General features: G+C 36.0%; 1 long non-coding RNA gene across 1 annotated transcript; it reads right to left on the reverse strand.

Annotated features, from left to right (window-relative positions):
* Positions 1 to 255: 255 nt before the first annotated feature.
* On the reverse strand, positions 256 to 14,150 carry LOC139877818 (uncharacterized). The gene is made up of 3 exons (XR_011768790.1): positions 13,915 to 14,150; positions 13,759 to 13,807; positions 256 to 506 (listed from the first exon to the last, which is right to left on the reverse strand). It is a non-coding gene; the product is annotated as an uncharacterized lncRNA (long non-coding RNA).
* Positions 14,151 to 14,554: the final 404 nt, after the last annotated feature.

Genomic DNA, 14,554 nt, shown 5'->3' on the forward strand with positions numbered 1-14,554 from the left:
CTCGCTTGATGATTGCAAATATAACACAAAACAAGTAGTGCAAGGTTAGTTCACATAAACCTACGCACTAACCATTCCCGGTCCGACCCGTCTCCTACAAGTCCCGCATAAAGCGCACACACAATAAAGTCTAAGTCTAGGCACCTATCTCAAGTCGCCTAAATCCCTTAGACCATGCTCTGATACCACTTGAAATAACCCAACCCGCATTTAATACGATAATTTTTTTTTCGAAGTAAATAAACCATTAGCGCCCAAAATAACGGTTACATATAACCCATTTAAATAATATCACAAGTTAAATGTTTACAAAGGGCACAAAGGCCATTAATCAAATGTGATACAAGTTCGACCCACTTAAAATGACAGTTTTAATCCAAACTACACCTGAGCATGGTTTGGGGCTAAACTACCCAAAACACTAGGTCGACTTCAAAAGCTTCAACTATAATCCAACACGGGGAACTAGTATCCAATAACCCCCTTCCCTTTGTCCGCACCTGCATCTAAAAAGATAAACAACGAGAGGGGTAAGCTAACGCTTAGTGAATGCAATAATTATACACATACATATATAACCTACTTACTTGCATTCACTCACACATTTCCCGCATTCATACTAGCAATATAATTAGCATACCATGGCAAAGTATAACGCTAAATCCCGACAATGCAAGCTAGTATAATAATAGCATATATCACAAACAATAAAATATGCTACACTACAACACACCACACATGGATGTTCACAACGCCCATTAGTATACAAAATCTCAAGGCTAGTCCAACGAATGGTATCGTCAACATCGAACTTAATTCCCATTCATCATAATAAATGTGGTATCGTCAACATTGAACTTAAACCCACATATGAGGTATCGTCAACATCGAACTTAAACCCTCATCAAATGTCACTACAATAGCGGTATGGCTTCATCAACATCGAACTTTAAATCCATACATGAGGTATCGTCAACATCGAACTTTAACCCTCATCCAAACAAATAATATACTCTAGGATATGGTATCGTCAACATCGAACCTCGACCCATACCCCACAAGTAAATAAATCATATACATACATATATAATTATTCCACTCACCTTATCTTCTTCGGTGAACTAGGAAACAAGCTCGCAAACTTCAATGTAAAGCACCTATTACATTATGCATATAATTAACATACAATCTAGTTGAATTAAATGCCAACTTCAATTACTTGAACATTTAATGACCCGATTGCATTAAATGACTCATTTATACCAAAACCGCCCATAAATGGCCAAGACTCATCTTTAATCACTAAAGCTAGTGATTTAAAGTCTACTAACTCTAACTAACACAAACTTAGGGTATTCCATACCCATTTCACCCAATTAGGTCAACCATTACCCATTTGACCCATTTTAACACTTAGACTCACAAATCAAGTTAAACTTACCGATTTACAAGTCTTTCAACATTTAACAAGTGTGTCAGTGACTAACAACACCATTTAACACTTACAACCTCAATTCAAATGACCAAAACCCTAAGTTATAGCTATTTGGGTTTCCTTTCACCAATATAACCTAAATTCACCCATTTAACCCCTAAATGGGTCATACAAGTCTCTAGTAACTAAAACCCTAGCCATAAACCAATTAAAACTCAAAACATAGGGTTAAGACTTACCAATACAATCACAACGTAGCTAGTGACGTAGGGACCAACTTTAAGGCTTGGGTTCGGGTGAGACTTGGCCTTCTTCTTCACCAAAGTGAGCTCTCTCACTCTAAAAACTCAACTCTCTCTCTAGATTTAATTTGGAGTAGATGAGAAAGTGATAAATGAGGTTTGGATAAGCTTGAACCAGTTTTAGACTCCCAAAACCGGCCATAAGAGAAAAGACTAATATGCCCCCAAAAGATGCCATTTAAAATGGCTTAAAAAGTCATTTCAGCGACTTCTGTTGCGATCCGCGACCCCATGTCGCAATACGCGATGCCACAACGCGATAGGTATTTTTTGTACACGACGAGTAGATCACGAGCCAGGATTTTAGGTGTATCGCGTTTCAGTGCGTTTTGTCGCGATACGCGTCGCTCCAGGTCGCAATACTACACCTTGGAACGCGACAGATTAACAGTAGTTCTACACTCTATCAATTATCGCCTTTCGATCATACATGTCGCGATACGCGACCGACCAAGACGCGATAAACCCTCATAAAACGCGACATCCTAACAGTGGGTCCCCCAATCTTACATTTCTAACACTTAAACTATGTAAAATCAAACATGGATACAATATTAAACGTACAAGAGGTTAAATACGCACCTTAAGTCATATTGAGGAAAAACGGGATGTTACACCAAGTGTGTAAATTAAACCTTAGACGTATAACAACTCTTATATTATTACACAATTCATATTATAATGAACTTGGGACAAACGTTATGCACCAATGGTTTTGAACATCGTTTGGTGTCAACGGCATGTGCGGGAAACAATATGCATGTTTTGTACAATATTTTATAACAACACTAGTCACCGCTAACTTATTGACTTTTTTCCTGAACTTCGTCTTCGATTCAGTTGAGAGAAACTTTGATAAGTCAACACAAAAATAAACTGTCTTATAAGACATACATATACATATTAAAGTATATTTCGTGCTAACTCTACTACTCACTAATTAAGTTTGTGCTGACTAAATTATGTTTAATCTACATTTTTCTACTAATTAATATCATAATATGTGATCAATTCGTAATTAATGTGTTACTTAGTTACGGATTGAGTGCAATGAGATTAAGATGGAGAATTGGATGTTTGATGATTATTTTGGGCCCTGATGATCGTCTTTCACTTTAACTATCAAGTGATCAACCACCCCGACCCGGTCTTGATTGTTAATTAGCATGATTCACCTTGACACAATGTAAAAATTCCTTGGGCAAGATAACAAGAGAAAATTACAAAGGTTCAGGGAAATGGTAGAGAATCAACAACCTATAAATGAGAGGCCATGCTCCCTATTTATAGTATTCGAAATATCTGCGGTCTGCGGATTGTTTAACTATCCACGAAAACTTAGCTAAGTGACCCGTAGTCTTTTATTAACGCGGAACCTGACCCACTGTCTTTATTCTCAGCGAATATTCTAAGCCTATTGATTACAATTCGTGTAACTTCTGCTTTTAGCCTTTAGCAAATAAAATATACATATACAATGCTATGTATACGATCAAGTCCCCCCCAGTTTATTATGATACATCTTGCGAAGTAAATGGGTCATGATAAACTCTAAAAATTCGCAGCTAACTTGACCATTATCCGCATGAAGACGCTTTCGCTTTGCATTTGTTATCGTTACAGCAAACAAGGTTACCGTTTTTATTCGTTGTCTTCACAACGGATACTTAAACGCAATTAATTGTCACTCTTACTTCCCCTATATATATCGTTATTCATAATCACAAATTTCCTACTCGCCTCTCTGAAATACTTCGCAATTAATCAGATTCTCAATCAACCTTTACCACTTTGCTCTTTACTTGTAACTCCTTTCCAACCAAAAATGAAAATCGGCGAAGTTAATAGTAAGGTTAACCCAAAGGCACTAATCACTAAGCTATTAACAAGTTCGGAATCCAAATCGACGGCATCCTTCGAAAAAGAAATCAAAAAGGAAAAGTAATCAATTCCCATCGTCGATTTGACATCCAAGTCTCCCCTTTCTAAGCCGAGCTCCACTAAGCGACCATTCCAGATGCCACCACCTTCGAAAAGCAAAAAACTCAAGCAACAACACGCTACCCTTTACGAAAATCCAATTACATCGGATTATGAAGGGGAGCAGCAAACTGGTATATCTCGAGCATTATTTCAAATTTATATCATGCGCTATACTTTTATTTTTCCAGTTAATTAATTGCTTTGTTCTGCAGGTGATTCGCCTTTTAATCCAGTTTATCCCAGCCCAAACACTGTGGAGCAAATTACCGAGTTATTCCGTACTCCACCCGACTCTTACGGTGTGAGAATCGACGGTTTATCGGGATATACTTATGCCTCTTCTGCTGCAGCACTGGATCAGCACGAACAAATGAAGTTAGCAATTCCAGGCGAACTTCGCCGAGAATTTTCAAAGCTTTCTGCGCTTGATGCGCACAACAGCTTTGTGCAGAATTTTTACATGTGCTTCAATTCTGCCTGCGATATGCTGTCAGGAACAATTCTTCAACGTTCTTGAGGCTGAACAGACGAAGTATAACACCGAGAAGGCCAAAGCAGAAGACAGCGAAAAACGCTGTCTTAACCTTTCTTATGAACTCACCGCAGCAAAAACGGCAGTTGATGACTTAAAACTGCAGTTTCTACTGCAGCCGAAAAAGAAAACAGCCTCCAAGCCACTATTAATTCATTAACAGAGGAGGTTATGAAACTTACTGCGGAGCGAGACAACGCTCTAGCTGCCACAGCTTCTGCGAAGCTTGAATTTACCAAACTTCACCAATATTTGCCGGAATTTGCCAAAAAAGTTCTTAATTCTCATCCCGTTTCTGCTCAGTTTTCAACATATGCTGTCGCGCTACAATTGCACGAAAGAGTGGAATTTTTAGATGAGATTGCTCCCTACTGCACCATACCAAATCCACTACCATCGACGATGGAAGACCGCGTATGCTCGCTGGCAGATGCTCGAGATGCATTTGCTACTGCGAAAGAAAACATAGCGGATATTCCAATCCCAAAAATTACAGCGATAAGCGAGCAGGATGATGCTACTGTAGATGACATCATCGAACTCGATTTATCTAAGCCATGATAATATTGTAATGTTTAGCACGCAGCTATCTCTGCGCCATTATTAATAAAACTTTCGCATTTCCATATATATTTGCAAGTACTTTTATTTATATAGCGCTTTCATAAATAATATTCATAACACTGACTTGTCCTTTGCAATTTCTAACTTTTATTATCGTGCACATAATAAGTATGTACTTTTGCAAAACAATCTGTATGCATGTATATTTATACGTTATGAATCTTCTAAGTCCGCCAAAGCGATCCTTAGGCAATCAATTAGCATTGCGAAGCATCTAAGTATGGCAATATCAAATACTTAGGATTTTAAGTTCCTTTCACAATAGTTATCTTCTGCGAAAGTGGGCAATTTCATCACTTCGCCACTTAATTATCACGAAATACCTCAGCACTATGAAACAAAATACAAAACATTTCATAAACTTTTGGCATTTCACAAACAATCTTTTTTGCATATTCTTACAAGTGTCTACTTTTTATACTCTTACAAGTGTGATCAAGACTTGCAAGAATTAAAAATAAGAACAAATAGAAAAAATATCAAGCATAAGCTTTGCAACTAACTTCGCATTTTATACAAATGCAATTTGGCCTTCACATAATGTTCTCAAAGTTATGCGTAATATCGCTTTAATAAAGCGGCATGCCACGCATTAGGTAGAATTCGCCCTTCTACATCTGCAAGCCTATATGAACCTGCCGCATTGATTGCCACAACCTGATAAGGACCTTCCCAGTTAGGTCCTAATTTTCCAAATTTTTCTGCTCTACTTGCATCATTATTTCGCAATACCCACTCGCCTACATCAAAAGATAAAGCACGCACTCTTTTGTTATAATACTTGGCAATTTGTTGTTTATTATTTGCCTCTCTTATAGTAGCCATCAACCTTCGTTCTTCTATGAAATTCAGATTTTCGCCTAACACATCATCATTTTCTTCTTCCTCGAAGTTAGCGACTCTATGCGTTGGCACCAGAATTTCAGCGGGTATTACTGCCTCGGAGCCATATACTAAACTAAAAGATATTTCTCCTGTGCTTTTCTTGAAAATAGTGCGATGTGCCCACAAAACATTGGGCAATTCATCCACCCAACCAGTTCGCTTCTCGCATAACCTCTTTTTAATTCCGCTTACAATATCGCGGTTAGTTACTTCGCATAAGCCGTTAGCCTGTGGATGCGCCACTGATGTAAACTTTTGGATTATATTTAAATCAGTGCACCATGTCTTAAAAGGATCTTTCGCTATTTGGGCACCATTATCACTAACCAATTCACGCGGAATACCAAATCTGCAAACAATATCTTCCCACATAAAGTTTCGCACTTGTACACTAGTGATAGTGCGAACCGCCTTAGCCTCCACCCATTTTGTAAAATAGTCAATTGCCACAATCAGGAATTTGACATTGCCAGGTCCGGCAGGAAATGGCCCTACAATGTCAATAGCCCACTTGTGAAATGGCCATGGTGAATTGACAGGAATCATATCATGCCTTGGAATCCGATTCTGCGGGGCATGCCTTTGGCAGCTTTTACAATGCTTAACAATCTTTGCAACATCGCGATATAGGGATGACCAAAAGTAACCCATCCGCATAATTTTCGCCGCAATAGTTTTATAGCCTGAATGCAGTGCACAAGAACCATTATGCACTTCATCAATTATCATTCCTGCTTTAATTGGGCCCACACATCGCATCATTAGACCGCAGTATGACTTATGATAAAAAATGTCATTCTAAATGATATACATTGGTGCTCGCTCTCTTACTAAGCGAGCTTCGCGCTTATCATTTGGCAAAACATCATTGCGAATGTATTACAAGATTGGTTTCATCCAATTTGGTTGTTCTTCCACAACAGACGCTACCATTAAATCATTGTCTATTGACTTGCTTGGCAACTCCTCAACCCAAACTTGCTTTTGAAAATGTGAGAACGCTAAAGTGGCCAACTTACTCAAAGCATCCGCCTTCTTATTTTGACTCCTTGGCACTTGTGCAAGTTCAAAATGCTCAAACCGCACTGCCATTTCTTTTAATAATTGCAAATATTTCTGCATTGAGGAATCATGTGCTTCAAAAGAGCCATTAAACTGATTCACTACTAATTGCGAATCTGTAAATGCTCGCAACTTGGTGATATCCATTTTTGCCGCAATATTTAAACCAGAAGCAACGCTTCATATTCTGCTTCATTATTTGTCACATCAAAATTAAAACGTAACGCGTACATATGCTCCTCACCACTTGGGCTCGCCAGCACCAAACCCGCACCAGCGCCTTCTGCACATGATGCTCCATCAGTAAATAAATCCCATGTTTCAACTCCCCGGTCATTTCGGCGAGATAATCCGCCAAAACTTGGCCCTTTACGGCATTGCGCGGAAGGTAAGAGATTTGATAAGCTCCTAACCCTACTGCCCACAACGCGAGTCTACCAGATATCTCTGGTTTAGTTAAGACTTGTTTGACTCGCATGTTAGTTAATACGTGCACTAGATGCCCTTGAAAATATCTTCTTAACCTTCACGATGTTAATATAAGCGCATACACAAATTTTTCAATCGGCGCGTAGTTTATCTCACTTCCTGTGAGAGCTTTGCTGACAAAATACACAGGTTTTTGTATTTTATCCCTTTCCGCAACTAGTACTGAGCCAAAAGATTCATTCGCTACCGATATGTAAAGGTAAAGAATTTCGCCATCAATTGGCGCTGTTAACGTAGGCAAAGTTTTTAATAACTTCTTCATTTCCTGAAATGTGATTTCAGCTTCACTTGTCCAAACAAAACTCTTTTGCTTCAAGTAGCCTTTTAAAGTTTTGAAAAACGGCAATTGTCTTTCAGCGGCCTTAGACAAAAAACGCGTTAATGCGGCTAATTTTTCCGTCAAACTTTGCACTTCCTTGACCGTCTTTGGCGCCGTCATATTTTCAATAGCCGCAATTTTCTTTGGATTAGCTTGAATACCTTGCTCAGTAACAAGATATCCCAAAAACTTTCCTTCAGTTTCGCCAAAACTACACTTTAGCGGATTGAGCTTCATGTTTATCCTGCGCAATGTATCAAATGTTTCCCGCATATTATCAACAATTCGTTCTTGTGTTGTGCTTTTAATTAATAAATCATCTACATAAGCTTCCAGATTTCGCCCAATTTGCTTTTCGAACGCAGTGTCAATCAAACGTTGATATGTCGCATCCGCATTGATTAAACCAAAAGGCATCATTATATAAAAAAATATGCCTTTGCCTGTATTAAAAGCGGTTTTATCTGCGTCCTCTTTAGCCATTGGGATCTGATGATATCCCCTTGCTGCATCCAAAAAGCATTTATACGGAAAAGCATGCAAAGATTCCACTTTCAAATCAATTTCTAGAAGCGGATAATTATCCTTGGGGCACGCTTTATTTAAATCCTTGAAATCAATACACATTCTCCACGAGCCGTCAGGCTTTTTCACCAAAACTGGATTCGCAATCCAAGATTGGTATTGAACTTCGCGTAAAATTCCAGCTCTCACCAATTTTGTTACCTCTTCGCACAACCACTTAGCGCGATCTGGGGCCATGCCTCTTCGCTTCTGCACTGCATATTTTAAAGCTGGATTTACATTGAGTCTGTGTTCCGCAATATGACGCGGAACACCAGTCATATCATTTTCGCACCAAGCAAAAACATCCATGTATTGCACAAGTAACTGCACAAGCTGTTTCTTGGTACCCGCACTAACATTGCATCCCACTTTGATTTTTTGATCGGGATATGCAGGATTAACTACTACCATGTCGTCTGCGACATCAACGGTTTCTTGAACTGCAATTTTTACATTAACAGCCGCACAAATGGGCATGACGCTTGCAGAACTTATTGTAGCGACACCTTTACACGTTGCGAATTTAATCATGCCATGAATGGTAGATGGAACAATTCCAAATTTACCCAAGGCAGTTCTGCCCAATAACATGTTATAGCGAGATGAAGTCCGCATAACATAAAAATCTAGCCGCGCTCGCCGTACTAAGCTATCATCATTTTCGTCAAATAGCTCAACATCTAAAGGCAACACGCCCATAGGCAGTGAAAATTCTCCCGTAAACCCAGTTAGCGAGGCTGCGGTTGGTTGTAAATTTTATCTAATACTCTCTGGCAATTGAACAAAACATTGGTCATAAACAATATCAACATTGCTGCCATTATCGACATGAACTTTCATGATTGTGATTCCAGTTTTCGCAACTTTGCACGATACTACTATCGGCATTTCGGAGAAATCATCACTTTGTATTTTTGTGGACTTCTGCTTTCTTCCTCTTCTTTCTTTGGACATTTGACTGCACAGCGACAGCAATGCCAAGATCAATTTCGATATTGCTCATTACTGCAATCAAACAAGCAATTTTACCGCCAATTACAAACGTATTTGCCTGTAAATCATCAAAACAAAAACACGATTGAAATTAAACCAAGGAATTAATTGTTTGATAGCATAAAACAAAAAATTTCGAGTTTAATTTGTAAAACGCGTCTCACGGATGGCGCCAATTGATCAATCCGTAATTAATGAGTTACTTAATTACGGATTGAGTGCAATGAGATTAAGATGAAGAATGAGATGTTTGATGATTATTTTGGGCCCTGATGATCGTCTTTCACTTTAACTATCAAGTGACCAACTACCCCGACCCGGTCTTGATTGTTAATTAGCATGATTCACCTTGACACGATGTAAAAATTTCTTGGGCAAGATCACAAGAGAAAATTACAAAGGTTCAGGCAAATGGCAGAGAATCAACAACCTATAAATGAGAGGTCATGCTCCCTATTTATAGTATTCGAAATATCCGCGGTCTGCGGATTGCTTAACTATCTGCGAAAACTTAGCTAAGTGATCCGCAGTCTTTTATTAACGCGGAACCTGACCCGCTATTTTTATTCTCAGCGAATATTCTAAACCTATTGATTACAATTCGTGTAACTTCTGCTTTTAGCCTTTAGCAAATAAAATATACATATACAATGCTATGTATATGATCAATATGCTTACTGTTCTTGTGCTTACGTACTTATGCCCTGATAGTGATTTCTGACTAATAAGATAGAGTTTGCCGCACATTTTTCTACTAATCATCATAAGGTTTTTGCCTCAATAGGTCGATACACCTTAGATTGGCATGTGAGTTTAAAGTGTTGGTAGAATTGATGGACAAGAAGGGAATAAACACCGATTAATCTTGGATATATAGTTCATATTGACAGGACATTCGTGTTTTGTTGGTGCGAGTAACATAAAGCAAATAAACCTAGCCCAAAAAATGCGACATGCATAACACACAGATCGACTTGCGCTTTGCATATACGAGCATTTGTTCTGCGATTAGAAAACATGCAAGTCACAAGCTTAGTCCATGCGTTTTGCATGTTGTTTACATGTTTCCTGTGGATGAAATGGTCAAATTTACAACTTTCCAAAAAAGGATTAATATCGTATAATAAATAATAAACAAGCGTGTGTTATATATTTTTTATTATTTTTTATTTGACCACTATTCACCCTCACTTTGACGTCAAAAGCAGATGTGGTGATGTGGCAAGATCAAGAAGTGAAGTTTTTTAATGGAGAGTGTTAAATTTTGTGATGGGTGATGTGGTAAAATATTATTGAAAGTTGGGTATAAAATATATAATTTAATAATATATAAAAATTAATGGTGAAATCTGATTGGTCCACAAAATTCTGATGCTTACCTTTTTTTTCGTTAGATTGGTGAGTGACGCCTCGAGAGCGTCATGGGTGACACCCCGTTACGGGCGCCAGGGGCGTTAGAGAGGTGCCAAGTGAGATGTCACCTAGAGTTTATGGGGGTGATGCCCCATTAATTTTGGTCTTACTAGTTATATGAGCTCGTATATGGCAGTTATATATATTAGGATTCGATAACGTTAGTATTGATACTTATCAAATATATAATATAATTATGGTAAAAAATACCCTTTTATTACTGATAATATTTGTACCGAAAGCACTAGCATTTAATACTAACGCATAGATTATGAGCTCGTCCATTAGACCATTTTAACTTCAGTAGACAAATAATAGATAAAACATAAAATGCAAGCTCATAAAAACGTGCTTTAAACCTGATCATTAATAATAGGTTATCTCATCTCTAATTGTATATGTTTTTAGTACAAACTAGTTTCATTATGTCAAAATCTTTAAAGAATGAAGCATAAATCTAAATATCTATAAGGATTAGAAAATAACTATTTTAACTTCAATTGACAAATAATCGATAATACACCAAACTTGAACCCGTAAAAAGTTATTTTTACCTGTTAACCGATAGCAATGATTGAACAAACTCATATAGTGCCAGACAAACATATCCACAGTAAAAACTTAAATTGTAGCTCAAACATCATGTAATCATGATATATGTTTCTTTTATTGGAGTACACATATATTTTTATATGGTATCTTAAAAACTTAAATTTGTAGCTCATATATATATATATATATATATATATATATATATATATATATATATATATATATATATATATATATATATATATATATATATATATATATATAAACAATCATTACATATGTATATAACAAACAATAATGTTGAATTAAATTGTTTATATATAGTAAAAGATAAAGAGATACTAAAATTAATATTTTAAATTTACATAGGATGGCAATGGATATTTGATTCATCGAACATCCATCCGATTCGATCTATTAAATGAATATGCATGATCTAAATAATTATAAGTGAATATGGATATAGATGGTATAAAAAAATAGTGGATCAGATATGGATGATAAGTTATCATTCACGGTTATATCCATTTATCACCCAAAATACATATATACATATTTACATATTTACTTAAATATATGCATATACATTTACATATCCTTATAGATGTACACTTTAAATTATTAAAACATTATCGAAAATATAGATTCTGAAAATATAACTATGTGAATATTATTGAATTCATATATCTTAGTATCTTACATATATCTTACATATATACTATTAGATACAACCCTTATTACAAAGATGAACTAAATGAAAAAATACATTACACGAAGCATATTACACATAATATAAAGGCTTATGGGTGACTATCAATTATAAACCAGTTAAGCGATTTTCAGACCAAAAATGATAACATTAGTTCTCTCTAGTGCAAATATAATATCACCTGAAATGTACTGAATATAAAAAACTTGATATGTTATTCATGGGTCATCCCTCTTGGCTCAGTTTAACTCGCACCTAATATAACCAAACTAACCCACTGCCAGTCTACCAAGTTTGTCGCCTCCAAGATTATACAAACTATGTGAATAAAATAAAACATGTTAACCTCTTGTAACCAGCTCTAACACTATGCCACTCTTATGTGTAAGCTTGCATATAATACGGATAGCTCAATTAAGGGCTAATGATGCATATGTTTTTAGCTACCCATCTGACATAGCTCTTTGTAAGCTACATTTTCTCCAAAACTAACTGTTGAGTCCCCAAAATAATTAAGGATTTAATTATGACAAAACAACAAATATGTACACTAAAAGGTTATGTGCAGCCAGCATAGGTTTAGTTATGTATAGACAGCAATTGTTGTTGTATCGAGTGTTTCAGTATGCTGCCTAGTCTACCAGCACAAGATAGACAATATTCTTCATTTAGCACAGGATGAGTGCCCAACAAATCATAAAGATCAAGTGACTCATCATAGAAGAACCAGCATGGCTGGTAAGCAACATACTACACGAAGACATTTATGCTCCATTACAAGCATATTGGTTTCTTCAGTGTTCTACATCAATTATACTATTCAACAGAAGTCGAAGACAAAGTTGAACAGAAAAGGACACGTGTCGGCGACTGACAAGTGACCTTACAAGACCACGATGGAATGCAGAAGTTTAACGCATGTGCAGACATGTGTTATACTTTGTCAACGCCTAGGGAACACACTATTCTATTGTTTATTCAAATAGTGGTGCCAAACTGAATTGGGGTGTTCCTGCAAATAGCTACCAAAGAGGAAAGAAGAGAGCACGCTCTCTGATGCAATTAATCCCACAAGTACATACATCCTATGTACCAACGGACAATGAAACAATTACTCGGATAATAGGTCTACTATAAATTTAAGTATCCTCTATTGTAATATTTAGTGATATGGGTTTATTTATTTAGAGTCCAAACTTGTAATAGCTTAAGATATCCTCGATAGCTATAACTTAGGTATAATCTGTATCAACCAACTATCATTCCGTCAAGGATAGTTGTAATTCTTTGTGATTCATATTAATAAAGAATAAACAGTTGATAATTACCTTTGACTCTCATTTAAATTACTTGCTTGAATACTAAACTACTATAACTGTTAAGTTAAACAAAAGAATTGTATTCACCCCCCTCTACAATACTCTTGTTGTTAATCAAGGAACTAACACTAACATCATTAACAATTATGTACAGAACTACTTGAACTACTGATCCATTTATAGACATGTCAATTTGGAAAAACGATATTATTATGATTGATAATTACATCAGCATAAGTGTGTGACTACTTAACAACGACATCAGCATAAGTGTTGTCATAATCTTATTTGCATCATCATTAGTTCCATTCTAAAGATAACCCAACATATCGTACCATTCAAGTTTAACTAATCTTGCCTGGAACTCTGTAAAAACAAAATTCATGCGTGGAACTACCTAATTACAGTTTTCAAAAATTTAACTCAAATTATAGTACCAAACCAATTCAATACATGTATACCTAAGTAAATCATTTTCCATTTCTTTCACTATTTCACCATAACCACGCTCGAAGTACACAAAATTAGCATTTATAACAGATTAAATGCAATAAAAATTGATAAGAACACTAACCCTGATTTAATGATCAATCGATTCCCTGATTTCTTCAATTTTCGTAATACTGTCAGTGATTAATGATCAATCAACTTTTAAACAAAAATCTTACTGAAAGGAACAAACAAATCAATAAGAAATAGATTTTTACACCATACAAAAAGTTTTGCATACCTGATTTTAGATACGATGTATTTGGGAAGACTTGATTTGTGATGAAGAAGTTAAAGAAAATGGCAGAGAAGAAGGAAAGCCTCGCATGATTTAAGATACAGTTTCTAGAGATTAGACTTATAAATCAGTTAAAAACCTTCGATTGAAAAACCGACGTGGGCACTTGTGTAATTAGGAAGCGTAACTGCCTCTTGAAATTCTAAATGACGTCATACCTTATTTTAAGGATTGAGATTAATTGGATGAAAACTTATTTAAAGGTTAGAATTTGTGTGGATTTTTTTTAATAGTTATGACACCATATCTCTTTTCTTATTATATTATAAATATAAGAGAGATGAGATTGTTACATTTTTTCTTATCGACACTTGTCATTTTGTAAATTAATTCGTGAGTTGTTTATTAAAATAATAATCGCATTAATTTTCATGTGATATGTTCAAATGTTTGATTTAGTAATGGAATGAAAGTGTGGATTGAATGTTACATTATAGTAAAGTAGAATTGAACGAAATGCATTTGTTTACGCAAATGCCTTAAATTTCTACAAATCCCCTCACATGTTCATTCGTTATAATATATTAATATATATTAATAACCAATCAATTATCAAAAAATTATGATCCATATACACCATTTG

Source organism: Rutidosis leptorrhynchoides, chromosome 11, assembly GCF_046630445.1.
Source record: "Rutidosis leptorrhynchoides isolate AG116_Rl617_1_P2 chromosome 11, CSIRO_AGI_Rlap_v1, whole genome shotgun sequence".
Lineage (NCBI taxonomy): Eukaryota > Viridiplantae > Streptophyta > Magnoliopsida > Asterales > Asteraceae > Rutidosis > Rutidosis leptorrhynchoides.